We start from the raw sequence: 22942 nt of genomic DNA on the forward strand, positions 1-22942 counted from the left end.
TCCACCCATCTCAATTCTTACCGGAGTTTTGTGGATAGCCCCAAACATTGTTTGAAATTAGTAAATTTTTCTAAAATTTATGAAAAAAAAATATTTATTTTCTATTTTCCGAAAATTTACATTAAATATAATGGAATAACTGAGTCGAGTTTCAATATGACTCGATGAGTTTTTGAGTTGACTTGGTAATCAACCACTTTTTAATTGTTTACACCAAGTCAACTATAATTTCTACTGAGTCAAGAACTATGGTTTTGCCCAAGTTATGTCTCATTAGAGGAGTTTCTAAGCCATGATTTCAATCAATCAAAATCTTAATTTTTGCCATTCTTGACCATGTTAAAGAAGCATCTTATATAATGACCTCCACTAAGTATATCAAACCATTACCTTTAGGAGTTGAGTTACCTGACTCAATGATAAAATTAACAACAAGGGTTTACTTCACTACGTCATATTGCGGGATAAACGACTGTCTTGAACAGTCGTTTGCGCAGTCGTTTTAAAAGGAGTCGCGATTAAAATGCGACTGCTGAAGAAAGTCGGAAAAAACGACGGTTTTGGACCGTCGAATAAAACGACGGATTTAGTCCGTTAAAAATGACCGTCGACCAAAACGACGGCTTTTGTTCGTAATAAGAAAAATGGAAATTAGGAACTGTTTATAACCGTTCCAAAGTCAACATTTGGAAATTATACATTAGACATCGATTGAAATCCGATGTCTATAAGACTGATGTGCTAAGTCTGAGACTTTGGACATCGGTTACAAACCGATATCTAAACTTTTAATGAAAAAAATAGATATGCCCATACAGATGGGATTTGACAAAAAATGTGGAAGCAATATTTTAGATGATGGATAAAACTTACCAAAGTAGATCGAAGGGCTTGTCGAAGACTGACTGATTGTTTCCGGGGCTGCAACCAACTTGTGCCACAGCAAGGAAACAACAAAGAGACATAACTCTTGTTTATCGGCGAGTATAGACTTTAGAAGAACTTGGGCACTACAATTGAATCCAATATGTCTGTCCCTTATAAGGAAATTAGCCAAATCTGATGCATCCTTTTCCAATGAGGACACCTTTGTATCCTTCATGAATGTCAATGAGGTTATACAATGAGGACACCCTTGTATAAATTTCATTATCCCACTTACACTGCATAAATACAGAGATAGCACGCGTGCACGCCTTCGATCGTCCAAATAGTTCGGAAACATGAGCAGCAACCATAGCTGCATCGACTATCTCATTTGAACTATAACTCCATGAAGTGCCAATGGTAGATGGCTTTAGTGAAAATAGTGCTTCTAAGATTCCTAATATCCTTTGAGCATATTGTATGGCAGCACACAAACCATTTGTAACCCATTTGAAGAACCATTAAGTTTTGCAAGCTTGGCCATGCTAGGTATATCTTTAGAAATCAATGGGAACATCTGAAATTCACAAGCCAAAGCACACACAGAAGCCAGAATATAAGAATCAAATGCTACCACGGGCCCTTGTTTTCTTACTTTTATTGCTTTTGCATCCTTTTGTATTCCATTTCTTGATTGCAAGTCCTCGGTAGCATCATTAGTAGAACATATATCACCACTTCTTGTTCTCTTGCTTCCATTGGGTCGAGCTTTGTGACTGACACACACGGTTAACACCACAAACAGCAAGCGAGAAGCAAGAGCCATAGACGCATGTGATTCCAGGAGTGGTAAATACAGGTTCCATGATAAAACAGGAGGTCGTAATGGGGTTGCAACTATGATTTCAGGAATATCAACGGCTGAGGAACTTAAAGGAATCAGGCCATAAGCAGCTTCCCAAATAGTACAAATTCTCCATTAATCCACTTGAGTGTGCTTAGAAGATCTCTTATCCTCAAAGTCTCCTTGCTTCAACACACCCAAGATCTTAAACTTGAAATCAGACCTGTCCCCTCCTGCATCACCATCCTCCACCTCCATCTCCTCATCATCTCTTCCATCCTCAATCTCCATACTCGGGTCCTCATTGGTATCAGCCAAAGCAGTTATGTCCACGGCCATCTCTGTCTCCTCCGATGATCCATTCTGAGAGAGTTGCAATGCTTGTGTGTTTTATTCTTCCGATGATCCATTCTAGGATATGCTTTCCAACCACATCTACTGATATAAATCTTGCAGAATTGGCAAACCTGTAGAGGCTCATTTTCATCAGTGGAGCCAAGCATCTCATTCACCAAGATCTGACGTTCTGCAGGACCACCAAAAGCTAAGCACTTCTCCACAACATTAGAAGCAAACTTCTGCTGGCTCATTTGAACTATCTGCCCAGTTAATTTCTTGGTTATGGAAGAGCGTTCGTGTGGCTTGTCATGCTCTATTACATGTTGTTACCAATACAAGCAATAAATCAATTGGAAGAACATGTGAACTATATTATTTTAAGCACACGAAGCTGCAAAGTCAACAGTTTACAAGTATATATGGTGTGGGGAAGGGCTTAGACCCATAGCTCAGTTGGTTTGCCACATTGCAAAGCAACTTTGAGGTCGTGGGTTCAAGTCCAGCTTACCCATCCCAAATATATATATATATATATATATATATATATATATATGGCGGGGGGAATGAATGAGATCAGTGATATTGTGAGCTGGGCCCTAGGAAAAAGACCATATGCGAATCAGTCTAGACGATAAATAAAACTAGTAGTTGCCATCATCACTTATCATAGATTAAGAATGCTAAGGACATCGAAAGAAACAGTAATAAAAATAAGCAATACAATTGCTTATTGCAAAGCTGCTCGCTGAGTCCTATGATCTTAAATTCCATATTGTTGTGAATCTCCTTAACCCTCAACTTCTTCAACATTTCTTTGGCCTGCACACACCCAAATGATACAGGATGACCACATGAACAGAAAATAAGCAAATAAGAATTGAGAACTAAAACAATATCCCTCACATTCTAGTTGGTAAGTAAGAAGTCCAAAGTTACTTACAACTCAAAGCTAAACTCATCCCTGATTTAGAAGCTCAAGCTCAAGTTGAATTGTGCTTGGGTTGAGAGTTGATCCAAGGGTGGGTTCACTTCAACCAGCCAAGGTTGGTTGGAGCCCGAGTGCTTATGCATTTGCTTCCATTTCACCAAACAATTCTAAGGCTTAGATTCTGTTGAGATTCCATATGAAGTTCAAAAAAATGAATCAAAAACCATTGGATTGTTTCTGAAATGTTGCTCAGGAGAAAGCAATGGTATTTAGCTATCATGAGACCCACGATTACAAGCCTAACTTAAGCCTTTGTATTCATTGTGCGTAAGCAAAGCAACCATTTATTACTTACCAACCACAAACAACTACCTATGCATCCAAAAGGATCAAAGCCTCTTCAGAGGCCTAGGTGGGGCTGCTTTGCCTGCGGATTCGAGGGCAAACTCTATGCCATGGGAGGACGGTCGAGCTTCACAATCGAAAACTCAAGGTTTGTGGATGTATACAACCCCGCGGACCACTCCTGGTTCGAGATGAAGAATGGATGTGTCATGGTCACTGCACATGTTGTGTTGGACAAGAAGCTCTTTTGTATGGAGTGGATGAATCAGCGGAAACTATCTATCTTCAACCCTGATGAAAAAAAGTGTCAGATTATCACGACTAACTTCTGATTCTGTATCCAAAATTTGGTGGACAACTAACTTATTCTATTTAAATTGGGAAACTTCTGTGAGGTCGGGGTGTGTAACGGTAGGGATCGAAGTAGTCCCAGTTGCAAAGGGTGCAGAGAAACCCCGCAATATCAAAAAAAATGTGTCGGAGTATGACTTTGTTACTTATCAATTTGAATCGATGATGATTTGACTCATTACTCACTGAACCAACTCCACCTAGGAGAGCATGTTTGAAAAATTCAAACGTGTACTAATAAAATCTATTGGATCTCATTTCAGAACTAGAAAAGCCATGCCAGCTAAAGTAAACACCATTTTCAATTGCTAAATGTTGACAAAGTATATTTTAGAAGACAAGTTCAAGGCGGCAGTGGATCCTTCCTTTGAGCTTTCTACGTCGCAATTACAGGAACCAGCTAAATTGTCAAGGTGATATTTCAACGAGTTAGGCTAGCGTGACTAAAATGCTCAAGCTGATATTTCAAAGAGTTAGGCTAATTCAACCCTCATTAAGGCTTCTTGGGCTTATATGAATTGGCACTTTGGACTAATAGCACACCAGTCATTTAGAGTTCAAGTCTGAATCATATGCTTACTTGAAATATAAGACAAAAAATAATAATATTGTTTCTCATCTTGTCAAACTTCCAAATTCAACATTTAAATCTCAACAACATAAAATTTTGTGGTCTATATAAGGGAATACTAATATTTAAGACCTCATAGGACGTTAGTATTATCCAATATTTTTTTTCTATCATTACTCCTATCTATTTTATCTTTTAGTGAAAAAGACAAAGATATATTAATCTTTTTACATGATAAATCCTTGTCACTCTCATAATATATATCTTTTTTTTATTACAAATAATTTAATAATCAATGCAAACAAACATTTTTTATGTAAATGATAAATATATCCTTATTTTTTCACTAAAGGACAAAATAAAAAAGATATTATTGAAAAAGAAAAAGTATTAGAGAATGTTAACATCCCCATGAGGTCTTGGATGCTAACATTCCCAATATATATATATATAAGGAGCGGTTCAGCAACCCCTTATGGTGCCACACATTTTTTGTAAATTACTTTTGATGGGGTTACAAGTTTTGGAATAGGCTGATTTTTTGTGAGGATGATCTCTACGATGAAGAGATCATCCTCACCAAAAATCGGCTCATTTTGAAACTTCTAACCCAAGTTTACAAGTTGAAGAATCATGGACCGTCCAATTTTTATAAAGCACTTTCGATGGGGTTAGAAGTTTTGGAATTGGTTGATTTTTGGTGAGGATGATCTCCTCATCATAGAGATCATCCTCACAAAAAATCAGCTCATTCCAAAGCTTGTAACCCATGTTTTGAAAAATGTGTGGCACCATGTGTGGCACCATAATGGGGCTGCTGAACCGCTCCATATATATATAAACGAACATCACCTTTGTGTAATATTTTAAAATTTTGTGATCTACAATAGTGTTGTATTCGATATATTTTTAGATGAAATGGACAATCATGGAACTTCATTAACATAGTGGCAGAAAAAGGTTTTCACATTTCAATTAAATCTGGCCATTTAGCACTAAGGGAGGTTTTTTCATCCTTGAGAAAATCACCTTCATGAAATATTCATTTTGACGTGACACGATTAAAATGTCACAAGGTCAGAGCCTAAGATCAATTGTTAGGCGTAGTATATTGATAGGTGAGAGAGATTCATTGTTTAAGAATGATTCGAGTCCTGACTTATAAATTCATTGAAAACTAATTCTTACAAAATCCAAAATAAATATGATATCTGTTAGAATTATTTTGGGCCCCCAAATGAGGTATAATGTGATATATAAAAAAGAAAAAAAGAAATAGAGAGAGATTTAAACCAACCACCCCCAACCACGCGACTTATAAATTCATTGAAAACTAATTCTTACAAAATCCAAAATAAATATGTTAGAATTTTTTGGGGCCCCCAGATAAGGTATAATGTGATATATAAAAAAGAAAAAATAAATAGAAAGAGATTTAAACCAACCCCCCCTCCCCCAATCAAGTTCTTACTTGAACAAGAAATTAGATAATTACTAATTTCATAATCTAATAAAATATTTAGCAAAACTTCAAAAATTATTAAATAGGTATGTTTTGCATTTAATAAAGAAAAATGTATGTTTTGTGTAAATTCCAATTTTCATTTATAAAATGTACCGTAACACACATATATGGTATATTATGAATTGAATTCCATAAATCAGAAGTTAAGACATATTTTACAATATGTATTTTGTAATAAAATTTTAATTTCTACTTTTTTATTTTTAAATATTTTCATTACATCTCTTTTTAATGTATTTCTAGAAATACTTTTAAAATTAAGAAATACGTTTTTTGAATAAATTCTTTTTAATGTATTTTTTCAATTACAATAAATGACATTTATTCTATAATAAAAAATTTAACGGTTTCCCATCACGCCCTTTCGGCATTATATGACCACGTGTTTATGTTGTCAGTGGTTGATCGACTAAGTAGATTTTGAGTAATATTGGGTTGTTCTCTTCTTGGACACGTATTTTTTATGTATTTATTCATTGTACTCATTCCAGTAGATGTACTAGAATAAACTAGAATTTTTCCACAATAATTATATTTTTCTTTTGCCTTGGTTTAAAACATCTATTAAGGTAAAATATTGACATGCCTTTGATTGAAATCTTTTCGATTTTTTTTAGAGATTAAGATTATGATTAGAGGGTTCCAGATCATTACCATCCCCCTCCCCCCGTAAGTAAATGAATTAAAATCAAAATTTTGAGGATCATTAAGATTTTGAAAATCATTGATATTAATATTTTGACGATCTATTATATAAAAATTAATAGTAAAATTAAAATTAATAGAGATTGATTAGACTTCACTTGGAAGTAAAAAAAATAAAATAAAAAAGAGCAAGAGAAGCTTAATCTAAGAATATTAAGAAAAAAATTAAAACCACTACACCTTATGTCGAAAAATATGATTTTGATTGGTTGATCGTGCCACGTGTCAATTTGATCGATTGATCTTGTCACGTGAAAGAAATTCTTGATCACTTGATGATAACTTTGACTTTGATCACATTATGAAGACTTGGTCTTATGACTTGATAATGATTTGATTACTTTGATGATGATTTGATCTTTGATCTTATCACGTAAAAGAATAGTAATCACTTGATGATCAAATTAATTAAGAATAAATCTCAATTTAATAAAGAACTTAGAGAATTTAGTAAAAAATTATGAAAATAAATTAAAGAGATTGAGAGATTTTGAAAATTTTGAGAGAATTTGGAGTAGTGAAAAATAAAGATCATTTTGAGGTATTTATAAAAATAAAACATTCATATTTACTCACCCCCTCCCAACGATTTAAAAATAATAATAATTCCCTTGGGGGGTGGGTAAAAAAAATTCAAATTTATTTTGAAAATTTTTATTTATTTTTATTTTTATTTTTTTCAAAAAATTGAGTTTCGGATTGGATGTTGAGGGGGGGGGGGGGGGGGTAATGGTAAAAATTTGAAAATTTTTGGGTGTTTGGTCTTGGGTAATGGTATGGCTTCGGTCTAGGGTAACGGTTCTCAAACCGGGTTAGGTTCGGTCTAGTCTGGGGGTGTCAAATCGAACTCTAACTGATTTTTCGTGGGTTTGGTTCGGTCCAAACTCAAATGGGTTCAGTCCAGTTTTGATTCTCAATTGCAGTCAAGTTTTCGGATCGCGGGTAAAAGGTACATCCCTAATGGAATCACACAAGCAATGTGACTACATCTACAGATAAGATCGAAATCTAATTACTATATTCTTCAAGGTTACAACGCTAGAGATCTCTAGCAACAAGGTCAGAGGTAGTAAAGAGCTAGTGGGGGAAATTGCCCCCATAGAACTTTGAGATACCCCTGTATTTTAAACTGATTGCATGCCTCATTTGCCACTCCATAACCTCCCTCCCCATTTGCCCCCACCCCCTTACCTCCCTCCTATTTTTGCTCCCCCTCTTCAATTATTTTAAGATGGCATTGCCTCTTGACTGGGCCTTTTCTCATAGACTAATTGGAAATGGCCTAAATATCTTTTTCTTCAACTTCCAACTAAAGTCCTCTGAATTTTCCTCCAAAGCCATTTATCTCCAAGCTCTTCAACTGTGCCATTAACTATAGTTTGCCCCCACTATAAGAAAATCGTGGCTCCAACCCTGTCTTGCAAACAAGAACAAGAGAAAAACTTCGGATGCTAACCAGGAAATATTATTTTTACCTTCGTTATCAAAGGTGTCAATTTATGGAGCACCATAAAAAAATAGAAATTGAATTATTTTATGATTACATTCAGATGGTATTTAGAAAAGAAGTAGGACCAAAAGGAACTGGGATATCTATAATTCCTTCCAGCACTAGGGCCACATTCTTCATGGAAGGACGGAGCAAAGGCTCGTCTTGGATGCACCAAAGAGCCACCCTCACCATTCTTTCCAACCCATTCTTGTCCACCTCTTCGTCACCCACTAACTTACAAACCTCGCCATTCTGTAAACACTCATACACCCAATCTACAAGAACAATTTCTTCATCAGGCAGCTTCATGTCCAAATTTCTTCGACAACATATGATCTCCAACAACACAATCCCAAAGCTGTACACGTCTATCTTAACGGTTATGGGCACGTTTCTGTTCCACTCGGGTGCAACATATCCTCTAGTCCCTCTCATAACAGTATAGCTTCTGGTTTGGTCCAACTTCAATAGCTTAGCCAACCCAAAATCAGATATTTTTGGGCGATGGTATTCATCCATGAGTATGTTCTGAGGCTTTATGTCACAATGGATGATCTGGGTCTTGCACTCTTCGTGTAGATATAAGATGCCTCTAGCTATGTTCAAAGCAATTCCCACTCTTTCATCCCATTTTAGGCGTGTTTTAGGATTAAAGAGGAAGTTTGCGAGTGATCCATTGCTCATGAACTCGTAAACTAAAAGCCTATTGGGACCTTCATGGCAGTAACCAAGCAATTGGACTAGGTTTCTGTGATGTGTTCTCCCAATCACTCTCACCTCAGTTTCAAACTCCCTTTCTCCTTCGTCTGACACTCTATCTAGTCTCTTGACAGCAATGGCCTCGTCTGTCTGATTGTTCGATAAACTCCCTTTAAAAACTGTTCCAAAAGATCCCCTACCCAACACTTCTTTGAAACCATTTGTTGCTTTCTTGAGCTCATCATAAGTAAACGTTCGCAGAGAGATCCCTTTACTTAATTCGATGTTCGCTTTATCTGGGATCTTTTTGTATGGCCATACAAGTAATTGTCTGTAAATAAGAACACCAGTAGTCCCTATGATAATAAAAGCCAAAGTAATAACCACAATACCCACGCCAATTATTGCATTGCTTGTTGTGGTGATACTCATCACCTTGATAAGAACTTTGCTTGATTCATCCATGTTTCTTTTCCCATATCTCAATGGGAGTCTCTGTTTTCGGCATTCTGAGTTTGTATATGTCGCAACCTCACAGTTACAGTCCTTCATGCAGGCTTCCTTGCAATCTTCTTCGGTTTTGGATGATAAGACAGAGTATGAATCATCTTCCCAACTTGTGTGCACTAAAGTATAAAAGGTGTGCTTGATATGTTCATCCCTGTTTCTACAACCTTCTGCATTCGTGTTGCTATTACAGCCCAGAGTCTTTTCAGCGTCATCGATGTAATTGAAACTAGGTGGACAAAGGCATAGAGATTCTTGATCCATTAAAGTACAGTACCCATTTAGACCACAAATTAAGGCCTGTAGGATCACACTTATTTTTCGACGAAAACCATTTGATTGACCAATTGTCATTCGGATTGAAACTGTGTGAATATACCCTGAATATCCCATCTATGTCGATTGTCATGCGGAAAAACATTTTTTCTTTTGAAGGAAACACACCATTACTCAGATTCCTTATATTGAAACCAATGCTATTGAGTAAGTACAAGCGACCATTCTCATCAAGATTTACTGTCACATTATCTCCTGCATTCCACGTTCCTGTAAAATAATAGAATTCTTTTTGATTATTGGATGTAATTACATGAACCCTAACTGTAGTCATGAAAAAAAAAACGTACTACTAAGATATAAAAGGATAAGTAAGGTTTTACAAAACAAGTTGTATTTTGCTAATTTATTGGACTAGTGATAAATCGGCATGATAATAGTACACGGATGACGTGCCAAGGGCAGCAAACCATAGATCATTTTCATTGTGTATCCCCAAGAAAAAGATCTATGATTCTCTGCCTTTGCCATGTCAGCCGCGTATTGACCGCATACTATTTACCGTGTCCATTTATAACATTTTCTTTACTAAGTAAGATTTTAAATCTTACTAAGGGTTGTTTTGCTAAATTAATGGATTACCACATTGGCAATCCGACACCACTACCCTTTAGATTTCATGGAAAAACTCAAGTAGAAAAAAAAAGGCTTCATTCAAGGTTTTAAAAATACATGGCTATAAAACTCCCAAATTTAAAATTAAAATTCAACAGTTAGAAATAACATTTTTTATTTTTATTTTTAAAGTTTGTAGATACGTGAGGTTCAAAGATGGTTGACTTCATCTACAATGGGTTTAAGAGTTGTCGCCAATCAAAGACTTTGGGTGTGTATGGATGCCACAAAAAGAGTTTTCAAATTCTATTTTTTTGTTTATACTGACTCACAATCAATGGATAAAGGAGTCGGTTTATCTAAGAAGTAGGTAAGGAAGTTCTCTTGAGGGACAATAAAAGTGTTGTAGAGGAGTGATTTTCAGTTTTCAAAGATTACCTCTACGAGGGTTTGGAGTCACCACCATTCTTTTTTGTAAAAGGGTGTGAATGGTCACCTGGACTGCATTTTTTTAAAAGAGTCATTTTGGCATTTAGTGACTCTCGTACGGATAAAATTTCGATCCACCTAAGATCTAGGTAAGCGGTTCGATTAAAGAGAGAGGAAGGTGTTAAGCACCCATTTCTCTTCACCAATTGGTGGTAACTGATAAGGTCCCAATAATATCATTTTGGGACCGTAATTTCACCGAGATTACCATCGTATAAATACTAGTTCCCTTAAAATAATAATAAATTTTATTAAATCCCAAATTAATGTGGCTAACAATAGTTTGTTACTAATTTCAGGTGAAAAAGGCACATTCGAAAACCAACAAAAGAAATAACAATTACTGTTACAACATGCGAGCAAAAAGGAAGCATCCGGCAAAATCTCGAGGATTTTGAGCGCCACGTCACCGCGCCGCGGCTAGCCAAGACCGCGCCGCGGTCATTTCGAGGAATTTGTCTTCGAGATTTTTACAGAAGCTTCGGTGGTTGTGGTTGTAACTGATTGGGTCATTCAAATCGAATTATCCGCCAAATTACTCCGATTACCCGAATACAAACATTATAAATTTGAGGGTTGATTTCAAAGAAGGGGTCCCTCTTAGGCTCTTCTCTTCTATAATTTTCTTTAGTTTCTTCTTTTAATTCTCTGTAATTTTTCCTTTGGGTGAGCTTTTGAGAGGAGTGAGAACATCAAGAGTAATCCATTAGCTTTATTGTAACTCTTTTGAGAGATCATCAAGGAAGGAATCAAGTTGCAACACTATTCTACCTTCTCTTCTCCATCTATCATCTTCTTGCTTTTATTATTGTTGCAATATGATCCTTGCGATGATCGGCTAGATCCTCTTTAGAGAGATCAAGGATGCTGGAGCAAGTTCATTCTACTCATGTTATTTCAATTCTATATTTCTGTGTTTAATGTTAAATCTATGAATCTCTTCATGATAAGATCATCTAACTCATGCTTCTAATTCAAGCTTTGATGAGTATTACTTAGATAAGTTCAAGAACACTCATGCTCTGTGATGAATGGAAGCATAAGTCGGATAATCTTGCCTAAATCAGAGATCTTCATGGATATTTTAGGGTTCCAATCAATGGATACATCGAATCATCTTTCGATCCACGAGCAATGACTTGCTACGTGGATTGAGTCATATTTAGAATTAATTAGCATTTTGGATGACTTGCAATGGTAGACTTGAGCTCTCTAAGCCCTTTCTCACTAGTTTCAATTTCTCTTTTCTATTGTTAATTTTCATTTTCTAATTTGCAACAAATCTGTTTTGTTTTTAAATGAATCTGTTTTCTAATTCTGTTTTTTTTTCTAACCGAATGAATCTTTGAATCCAAACTGTCCCTGTGGAACGAATTCGACTTGCCCAAAGTCTTAGTTCAAATATCTATCTTTGCATCTTTATTGCAAGCTTTACAATCGATCAGTAACCTCAAAAGAAACTTGATTGTTTGAACAAAAACAATAAAAAAAAATCGAAGGATCGAATGATCAACAATTTGTACCCCTATCCTTAGGGGATTCACTATCGGTCTAGATCATGAAGATCATCTCATGGAAGGAGATGATCCCATCAAGATCATACCTTAGGAATGTAAATTTTTTTAAAAAGTGTTGGCTTAATATTAAGCAATGAAAAACAAGGAAAGTGGCTAAACTAATAATTGCAAATTTGGTTGAAATTGAAATGAAATAAGAACTACTATACTTTGGAATTTTAATGCTCACTATGAAGTTTATTATGGATTTATAGGAGGATATTACCTCACATGGAGGGTTTACTTTCTACCACCCAAGTCATTGAATTAAGGACATTAAAGGTTACATTGCTTGGAATTTAAATACACATAAAATAAATAAAAAAAAGTGAAGTGATAGAAGATGGGAACTAGAAGGAATTTTATTGCAAAATAGAAATATAATATCACACCCCACCTTAGTGCTTTCTTCTTCTTCTTCTCTCTTCCTCTTTTCTCTTGTTTTTGGCTTCTAAGAAGGGTAAATAATCAATTGTACAGAGTTTTGGGTTGTTGGAAGGTTTCAAGAAGCAAAATTGACAAAGTTTTGGATTTAGCTCTTTTCAATGCCTTGGATAGGAGTCCTATTTATAGGGTTTTTGGAGACCCTTGGGGATAAATTTGTTAAAATTCCTAAAGTTCCCAATATTCTCAAATAAACCTCAAAGAATGATTTCAATTGTCCTTCATCATCTTGTACTTGATGGTGTTTTATACACCTATGGGTCTTAGTAATCATGATGATCAGTGGATATGATTGTAAAAGCCTAAAAGATTCTAGAGAATTCTGAGGGAGGGCTAACTTTGTCCAAGATTGACTTTGGGTCAATCTTTAGAGAACTAGGCCGCGAGGCATATAATTTAGTGCTTGATTTTTGGACTTTTAAGACATTCTACCTAGCTAGGCTTCTAACAACCTAAGGATAGAGGGGTCTTTACATACAAGTTCTAAAGCATTCTCTTGATTAGACAAAATGATCATAATCTCTTGAATATGATCAATTTACAAAGAATTGTAGAAAATCCTTCTTGAATGGTGAGCACGGATGGGTTACTAGGGTAAATCACCTTAATTGGCTCTTAACAAGACGTACTTAAGGAGATAGTTCAACTCATGTGAGGACCAACAATTGACTTGGAGTCAAGATTAGAAAAAGATGTGAAAAACTAAAAAATATATATCACTACATGAAAACTAGAAAATTTGACAGAAAAAATTGATGGGCCAAGGCCCACGAATTTTAGAAATTGAATTTTGATGGTCTAGGACTGTCAAAATTCTTGATGTTCCTAGATTTGATGACTTAGAGCTATTGAATTTCTCTCATCCTTCATTAATTTAACAGTTTCAACTTGTCGAAAAAAAAAATTTTGACAATGAAAAATTCGACACCAATTTAACCCCTTGGTCCATCGAATTTTATGAAATTTGACGTCCTAGGGCTGTCAAATTTTGGCTTTTTTCACATAGTGTATATGCTTTAAGAACGGTGTAGGTTTAATACAAAGGTATGGAAGGAAAAGAAAAAAAGAAAATAATTTTCTTGAAGATTAAGCCATTAAGAAGAGGTTTAAGAGATCATTTCTCCTAAGCAACTCTTGTAAGCAAATGGGTTCTAACAAGCTCAACCAAATGGACTTTGGGTGGGGGTGTTGGAATGCAAATTTTGCCTAACTCGTTGACCTATTCAAGGTTCTGTGCAAAAATGGCCTGAGCTATGAGAGACTCATGGCCTTAACGATGATTCCTCTATGCCGTGGGTAACCCATGGCCTTGCCTAATTTATCTTATGAAATTGATTTACAGAATTGGACTGGGCCCCCACTTGATTGAATTGAAAACTTGCATTAGACTTCTCTAACTTTCAAGCTCGGTCCAAAAAAATTGGGGTGTCTACAAGATTCGTAGAATTTTGTCCTCTACAACCTTGTGGCACCATATCATGTTTTTTGGATGCCACAAGATGAGGTCAACAACCCTTAGCAAGAGTTGAAATCTTACCATCTAAGTTTAGTAGGACTCCTTGTTATCTATTTATTCTTACTATATATATAATAAAATAAAATAAAAAGCATCCTCTACATGAAAGTAAACTGAATCTAAATTTGTACCTTTTTTTCCTTTTACTTCATCAAATGAATGTATTTTAAACCGGTACTGTTTTTTTTTCTTATTTTTTATGACGGCAGGCGAGGCAACTAGCCTCTTAGGGCACCGCATTTAGCTGTATTTTCCTTTGTACCCTTACTTTCAACCCAAATATAGTTCTGGTTCTTTCATGGTTTTGTAGCAAGACATGGTCTTTTATTTGAGGTTCATAAGAAGGCTAAGAAAGCGAAATGACAATTGTGACAATAGATCTTGCTGAAAATAGTCAATTGTACTGACCCAGTCATGTTTTTGAACTATTTAACAAAAGGGGCATCTTATATAGGACATGAAATTGAATTCTATTTTGGACAAATATATTAATTACCTGTACTCCAATATGCGGCTGAGACTGCCTGAGGTGCTTCTGCTGGGTACTGCACTAGATTGCCATCTCTCTGCATATTGAGCTTAAACCTTCCCTTTCGAGGGTCAGTTTGCGAGACGTTAGAGAACAATTCTCCCCTTGCAGCCACGAGGCGCTGGCCTTGTACGATCGTGTTGGTTGGATAATCAAAACTCTGCCATATGATCTTCGAATCAGAATTATAGATAACAAAATTCCCAGAATCTAGCATGGAAGCAGAGGAAGCTGCGGAATTAGATTTGGAAATATCGGTGATGGATTTGTCGTGGCCTTGTGATGATTTTAGAATGAGCCCACCATTACTAGACAATTGCAGTGTAACTCTGCTAGGAACTATAGGATCATCTCGGTTCGCAGTCCATATAACAGTCTTTTCGGGAATTTTGGGAAACCAGATTGCAATGGTGAAGCGGCCTTGATCTAACGGGTAGAATCCGAAGGCGAATCGACCAGAAGGTGAAAACCATGAAGTGGGGTTGGTGATGGGGGAGAGGGAAGAGCCTAAGCTTATGTTGGAGTTTCTTTGTTGAGCTGTTGCTGTAGAAAATATAGAGAGGAGAAGAACTATAGAGATAATAGAAGCCATTAACAAAGATGGTTCTTTGAGAGAGAGAGCTTAGAAGACAATTGAGAACAAAAATTTGCAAATCCAACTGTCCATGTCTACGAAGAGAAGTAAAAAAGAACGTGTTTTTTTTTTTTTTTGTCAACCTTCCAAGAAGATTACATGTTGACAAGTCAATGATTTTTATTGTAGGTAGCCGCAATTAAAGAATAATTAATTACCAAAATCATAGTTTTGAAACTCGATGAGTCGACTCGATCCACTTTTGTGGTGGCTCTTTGAATTGAGGAGATTATTTAACTCAACCGAGTAATCATTTTTTAGTGGGAAATGAAAAAAATAAATATCATTCCTTATTTTTTTATTGCAAAAACTAATTTTATACATATTTAATAGTAATACATGTTTATTTGAGATTCCTGAGTTGACTCATTTTCACCAAATTGACTTAACTTGGTGGACAACACGTCGAGTTCGAGTTTTAGAACCTTCCGGCCTTCTGAAGGCCTGGACGGCAATGAATGATCGACTTTGAAGACTTGCAAGTTTGGTGGACTATGAATGAGGATGAGCCTACCCCAACTGGTATCATGAATGAAAGATAAAATAATAAAATCAAAATATCTCTATTGTGATATATTAATAATATAATGGTGTGGTACTTATATGGGACCTACTTGCACCCAAGCCAATTATTAAAAAAAATGATCAAATTGACCCTAACAAAATGTTGAAAAAAGTAAGGAAAAATTACTTAAAAGACCCTCACAGAGGGATTTCTTTCTAAATAGTCCCTAACTTTTCGACTCTAACTTATCAAGACATTTAGTAAACTTTTCCTTTCTAAATAGTCCCTGACCTCATCTCCCATGTATAAGGTATTTGAAATATCCAAATTACATTTTTCTCATCTTCTTCATATAGTTAGATTTTCCAATGGTGATTGCCAACATTTCTGATGATATTTGATCATGAATGACAAATGGAGAATGATATTTTCTTAATTTTGAACATATACATGTATTTTTTTTTCTCGATAATTTATAAAAAGAAAATTGAATAACAAATTTGATATTCGAATTTTTTTTATTATTTCATTAAACCTAGTATCGAAATTGGAAAAATGGAAATTTTTTTTTTGAAAAAATTGATTTGCATTACAACGTTGAGTTTCCCACTTTTTATTTAATTATTGTCGAACTCGAGTAATTAAGTTAAAAATTGGTGAATTGGACACTAAGTTAAAAATCGGTGAACTCGACACTATGCTAAAAAGTGGTGAACTCGACACTTAGTGTTGAGTTCACCAGTTTTTAACTTAGTGTTGAGTTCACCACTTTTTAACTTAACTACTGTTGAGTTCGACGGTAATTAAATACAAAATGGTGAACTCGATGCTGTAACGCAAATCAATTTTTTTTTTTTTTTTTTCCAATTTCGGTATTTGGTTAATCTCATTGAAATACCCAAAAATGCATCAATTATGGCTGCAAATCAAAAGTTATGATGTAATCATAAAAAAAAAAAATCAAATCTCAACTTTGTTCTTTAATTATCTTTTTATAAATCATCGAAATAAAAAGAAAAAATTATCTAGATGTTCAAAATTAAGAAAATATCATTCTCCATTCGTCATTCATGATCAAATTTCTTTGAAAATAATCACAATCGTCGTTGGAAAACCTAGCTATGTGAAGACCATGAGAAATGGTAGTTTAGATATTTCATATACCTTATACTGGTGAGATGAATTCTAAAGACCATTTTGAAACGAAAAGGTTACTACATGTTCCAGTAAGCTAGAGTTTAAAACTTAGGAGCTATTTAGAAAAAGTCCCTCCACAAGGATCCTTTAAGCAATTTTCCAAAAAATAATGAATGGTCTTGAAGCAAGTTCATTTTTTTTTTTGGAAGATGTTATCTCTATTTCTATTGGGTTGAACAAGGTCTATTGGGCTTTGTCCAACCCATAGGACAACCTTATCTATCAGAACTAATCCCCAAATGTCACGTCCCGTTCAACACCCTGTCAAGTGACACCATTTTAGTAGTCACATTGTTGTGGAGGGGCATATAAAGACTTGAAATCAAGACCTGGTTCCTTCTCACCCATCTCAACTAACCCCTAACCCCCAGTGGGTGAAGCAAGTATCATTAATGAAGTTATCGCTACTATCCTAAATGAAAGATAGACAAAATAGTAAACCAAAATATTCCTATTGTGATATATTAATAATATAATGGAGTGGTACTTATTTGGGAACGTTCTACTTGCACCTGAGCTAAATAAAAAATGGCAAAATGATCGAATTGACCCTAACAAAAAGTTGAAAAAAATTAATGAATGATCATGAAGTAATTTGGATTTAAGAATGACCACTTAGCTAAGTGGTAAGACCTTGTGGAGGTTGTTTCCAAGGTCTTAGGTTCAAACCCCTTCTTATACTAATATGCTAACTCCTAGCCACTAACCCCACCAAGCAAAAAAAAAAAAAAAAAAAGTAATTATAGATTTAAATAATCGACTAAAGAAAAGATGGATTTGAATCAACTTATTTGTTTAAATGTGACTGACACACAAAGAAGCCATTATTCTTAAAATCAAATTCTTGCTCTTTTAGGATAATTTTCTTAATGCAGAAGGCTGATCTGGTGGTTAACTTCCAAAATTCAACAGTCACGATACCTGTTAACCGTGCACTTGAAAGTGACAAGCCTACAACAAACTTGGTCAGCCACAATGTAGAAGCAGCAGAAAAAAGCAAAGCAAAGGACGTTTTGAGGAGAAAGAGAGGCAATATACTATGCGCTAGATTGGTCCAAGTTTATCTCACATGCCGATTTAAAAGAAAACATACATGAGGAAGATTCAGTCCAATGGTTCTTCAGTGGATTTTTTTTCCAAGTGGAAGAGGCTTGAGACAAGGTGACCCATTATCACCATATTTATTCACCTTGGCTATGGAAGCATTTTCATTTATTTTTCAAGAAAATGGATATATTCTAATCCCCAAAAAAATTTGGTGTCTAATTTTTGTGGATGATATATTACTTTTCTGACAAAATTCTTGTTCTTCCATAATAGCTATTCAGGGTGTGTTGAATTATTTTTCTCAGATTTCAGACCTTTTTTGTTAATGAGAAAAAGAGTCAAGTTTTCTTTAACCAATCTTGTTCTGACCAAGAAAATGCACTTGCAATTCTTGGGTTTTGTAAAGGTAGATTGGTTGTAAGGAACTTGGGCTTTCCTTTGTTTTCTTCTAGACTAACCCACTCTGTGTCAACCTTTAATAAATCATATTTATAAGAATTCAGTTGCAACTCATAAAATCAGTTGTCAAGTTTTAATATCTAGTGGTCTGCTTGTTCATTATTGCAGTGAGTGTGCTAAAAAATTGAGTCTTTGCTGAATCTATTTCTCTGGAATGGTCCTGTTTTGGAAAAGTCTAGTCATCTAGTCTAATAGAAAGTTGTCTGTAATCATTTGGAATCAGGAGGTCTTGGCATTCAGAGCTTGAGGGATGGAAATTAACAAGGTGAGTTTGGCAAAATTATTTTGAAAGTTACAACCCTAGAGATCTCTAGCAAATAAGAACAAGAGAAAAACTTTGGATCATAACCAGCAAAGATCATTCTCACCTTAGTTATCAAATGTGTCAATTTAGGGAGCACCGTATAAAAAATACAAATTGAATTATTTTATGATTAGAAGCGACATGTAGTGAGAGTTATGATACAGTGGATGGAAGAATACATTTAGATGGTGCTCAGAAAAGAAGTAGGACCAGGAGGAATTGGAATGTTTATAGTACCTTCCAACATTAAGACCACCTTCTTCATGGAAGGACGGAGCGAAGGCTCGTCTTGGATGCACCACAGAGCCACCCTCACCATTCTTACCAACCTATTCTTGTCCACCTCTTCATCCCTCACCAACTTACCGCCACTCTCAAAACAAACATACACCCAATCCACAAGAACAACTTCTTCCTCAACCAGCTTCATGTCCAAATTCTTTTGACAACATATGATCTCCAATAACACAATCCCAAAGCAGTATTCATCTGCCTTAACAGTTATGGGCATGTTTCGATGCCACTCAGAAGCAACATATCCTCTCGTTCCTCTGGCACAAGTGTAAGTCCTTGATTGGTCCGATTTCAATAGCTTAGCTAACCCAAAATCAGCTATTTTCGCGCCGTTGTACTCATCCATGAGTATGTTCTGAGGCTTTATGTCGCAATGGATGATCTGGGTCTCACACTCTTCTTGTAGATATAAGAGGCCTCTAGCTATGTTCAAAGAAATTCCCACTCTTTCATCCCAATTCGGACATTTTTATACGACTAAAGATGAAGTTTGCCAGCGACCCATTACTCATGTACTTGTATACTAGAAGCCTATTAAGGCCTTCATGACAGTAACCTAGCAATTGGACTAGATTTCTGTGATGAGTTCTCCCGATCACTCTCATCTCAGTTTTAAACTCCCTTTCTCCTTCATCTGACACTCTATCTAGTCTCTTGACAGCAATGGCCTCTTCTGACTGACTGTTCGATAAATTCCCTTTGAAAATGGTTCCAAAAGATCCCCTACCCAACTCTTCCTTGAAACCATCCGTTGCTTTCTCGAGCTCGTCATAAGTAAATGATCGTAGAGAGACCCCTTCACTTAATCCGATGTTCACTTGATCTGAGATCCTTTTGTACACCCAAACACGTTGTCTGTAAATAAGAACACCAGTAGTCCCTATGATAGTAAAAGCAAAAGTAGTAACCACAATACTGACAATTAGAATATCAATTCGCAACTCTTTTTTGTTTTCTTTGCTTCCTATGGAGAGATCACCATCATTCATAAAGCCATCGATACTCGTCAACTTGATAAGAACTTTACTTGATTCACCCATATTTCTTTTCCCATATCTCAATGGGAGTTTCTGTTTTCTACACTCTGGGTTCGTATATATCGCAACCTCACAGTTACAGTCCTTCATACAGGCTTCCCTGCAATTTTCTTCAGTCGTGGTTGATAAGACAGAGTACGAATCGTCTTCCCATCTTGTCTGCACTAAACTATTAATGGTGTATTTGATATGTCCATCCTTGCTTTTACAACCTTCTGTACTGGTGTTGCTCTTACAGCCCAGAGTCTTTTCAGCTTCATCAATGTAATCAAAACCAGGTGGACAAAGGCATTGAGATTCCTGATCCATTAGAGTGCAGTACCCATTTAGGCCACAAAGGCCTGTAGGATCACACTTATTGTTTGACGAATTCCATTTGATTGACCAATTATCATCCTGATTGAAATTATGCGAATATAACCTAAAGATCCCATCTATGTCAATTGTCAGGCGATAAAACATTGTTTCATTGGAAGGAAAAACACCGTCACTCAGATTCCTTATATTGAAACCAGTGCCATTGAGCAAGTACAAATGACCATTTTATCAAGATTTACTGTTACATTATCTCCTGCATTCACGGTTCCTGTAAAATAATACAATTCTATTTGATTATTGGATGCAATTACATAAACTCAATTAATAGTATTTATGTAAAAAATTATTACTAAGATTTAAAAAGATAAAGAATGTGTTACCAAAACAGTTGTATTTTGCTCAAATATTTATCGAAAGGTGCATTGGGGTGCTCTGTAAGACACTATGCTGAATTTTGTATGTTTTTCAATAATAACAAAGATCATACAAATGAATAGTTTTTTCCCAAAAAAGGGTACCAATTTAACTGTATGTAATACCCTTATTTTCAACCTAAATATATAGATCGGGGTTTTCACTAAGTCCGTAAAAAAGATAAATTGATTTGTTTTTTGAGTCATGCTGGAGTGACCTCAAGATTGTACCTCACATCACACTTTTCAGATGTGGAAGTGTAGTGTAGGTGGTACCCTAGAAGCTTTTTCACTTGTATCTCAATGAAAACATCTATGGTTCCTACAAACTTCACTCCATTTCAGATGGATCTCTTGGGTTATGACATGCATTTCTTCCTTCATTCTCGATCTTGGTAAATGGATCGCCCAACGGTTTCTTTAGGAGAACTAGAGGCCTCAGACAAAGGGACCCTCTATCCCCTTTCTTGTTTATTATTGTGGCAGAAGCACTCGGAAAGATGATGGAAAGAGGGGTTGTAAATGGTTTCTTCTCGGGGTTCCCAGTAGGAGCAGGTAATATTACTGTTACACACTTACAATTTGCAGATGATACACTAGTATTTTTGAATGATTCTATAGATCAGACGAGGAGATTAAGTGGTGTGCTTTGTTGCTTCGAAGCGGTGTCGGGCATCCCAGTAAACATGAGAAAAAGCAAGATATTTCTGGTAGGCATGGTTAGATGCATCACTCTTTTAGCGACCTCGATGGGGTGGAAAGCGGATAGTTTACCTTCTTCTTATCTGGGGATGCCTCTAGGAGCCCCATATAGGAGGGTGGTGATTTGGGATCCGGTAGTAGAAAAAATAGGAAGGAAACTAGCGGTGTGGAAAGCTAACTATCTTTCCAAGGGGGTAAATTGACTGTGATAAAAAGTGTATTATTTAGCATTCCAGTATACTTTCTATCTTTACTTTCTATGCCTCGAAGTGTAGAGATAAGATTAGATAAGTTATTCCGTAACTTTCTTTGGCATGGCAGAAATGGGAGTAGGAAACATCATCTAGTGAGCTGGAAACAAGTCTGCTCAAACAAGAAGTATGAGGGCCTCGGAGTTAGGAGACTTGAGGCAATAAACTTAGCTTTGAGGGGAAAGTGGCTTTGGAAGTTTGGGACTGGTGAGAATAGTTTGTGGAAATAGGTTATAGAAAGCAAGTACGATTCCAATCGGATGGGATGGGAAAGCGGGCCGGTGAAACAGCCCCATAGATGTGGGATGTGGAAAGGTATCATGAATAGCATTCCAATATTTAAGGCGAGAATCAAGTTTAAAGTGGGCCAAGGCAACCGGGTTGGTTTTTAGGAAGATACTTGGTGCGGAGAGCGGCCACTTATGGAGGAATTTCATAATCTATATTGCATATCCGCAAAAAAGGGTAACCAATCGCATCTTTCTGCCATTCCATAGGCGGAGAATGGGCATGGGACTTTGGCTTTCGGAGAGGCCTTGACAACTTGGAACTTCAAGAAGTTGGCAGATTACTTGATAGCGCTTCGCGTATCTAACTACGTCCAGGAAGGGAAGATGAGAGAGTGTGGATGGCGAGTAAGGATGGGAGGTTTTCGGTGCACTCATTTTACCATTCCTTGTGCAGTAATGGAGATAGGTCATGTCCTCATGTCTCGATTTGGGGGCCAAGAGTTCCGAATAAAGTTGCATTCTTCACATGGACGACGTCTTTAGGAAGGCTTCAAACAGTGGATTTCTTGATACGACGGGGTTTGTGCGGGGCGAGTTGTTGCATGCTATGCATGGATAATGGAGAATCATCGGACCACCTTCTTATACATTGTAAGTTCGCTTATGGCATTTGGGCTCATTTTTTGAAATTATATGGAGTTATAACATGCTTACCACAAACAATAAAGGAGCTTTTTACTTGTTGGTTGTCGATTGGCTACTCGTTTGGCGGGGCTAAGAGGCTATTGTGGAGTATTACACCGTTCGCAATATGCTGAGGAGTGTGGTTGGAGAGAAACAAGCACATCTTTGAAGGGAAAATGGAATATTGTAGCAATACGATTTTATCCATTATGGGACTTATTTTCTGTTGGTCCAAAGTCTTTAAAGAATTTAGGGGAGTCTTTTTCGAG

General features: G+C 36.1%; 3 pseudogenes across 1 annotated transcript; all 3 read right to left on the reverse strand.

Moving 5' to 3' along the window:
• Positions 1 to 738: 738 nt before the first annotated feature.
• Positions 739 to 1846, reverse strand: LOC147404133 (protein GIGANTEA pseudogene; annotated as a pseudogene).
• Positions 1847 to 7673: 5827 nt separating this feature from the next.
• LOC147404134 (G-type lectin S-receptor-like serine/threonine-protein kinase LECRK3) lies at positions 7674 to 15240 on the reverse strand (annotated as a pseudogene). The gene is made up of 2 exons (XR_015177704.1): positions 14566 to 15240; positions 7674 to 9719 (listed from the first exon to the last, which is right to left on the reverse strand). The product of XR_015177704.1 is annotated as a G-type lectin S-receptor-like serine/threonine-protein kinase LECRK3 (transcript).
• A 3685-nt stretch (positions 15241 to 18925) lies between these two features.
• On the reverse strand, positions 18926 to 20537 carry LOC147404135 (G-type lectin S-receptor-like serine/threonine-protein kinase LECRK4; annotated as a pseudogene).
• Positions 20538 to 22942: the final 2405 nt, after the last annotated feature.

Source organism: Akebia trifoliata, chromosome 4, assembly GCF_017979445.1.
Source record: "Akebia trifoliata isolate Shusen 1 chromosome 4, ASM1797944v1, whole genome shotgun sequence".
Classification (NCBI taxonomy): Eukaryota; Viridiplantae; Streptophyta; class Magnoliopsida; order Ranunculales; family Lardizabalaceae; genus Akebia; species Akebia trifoliata.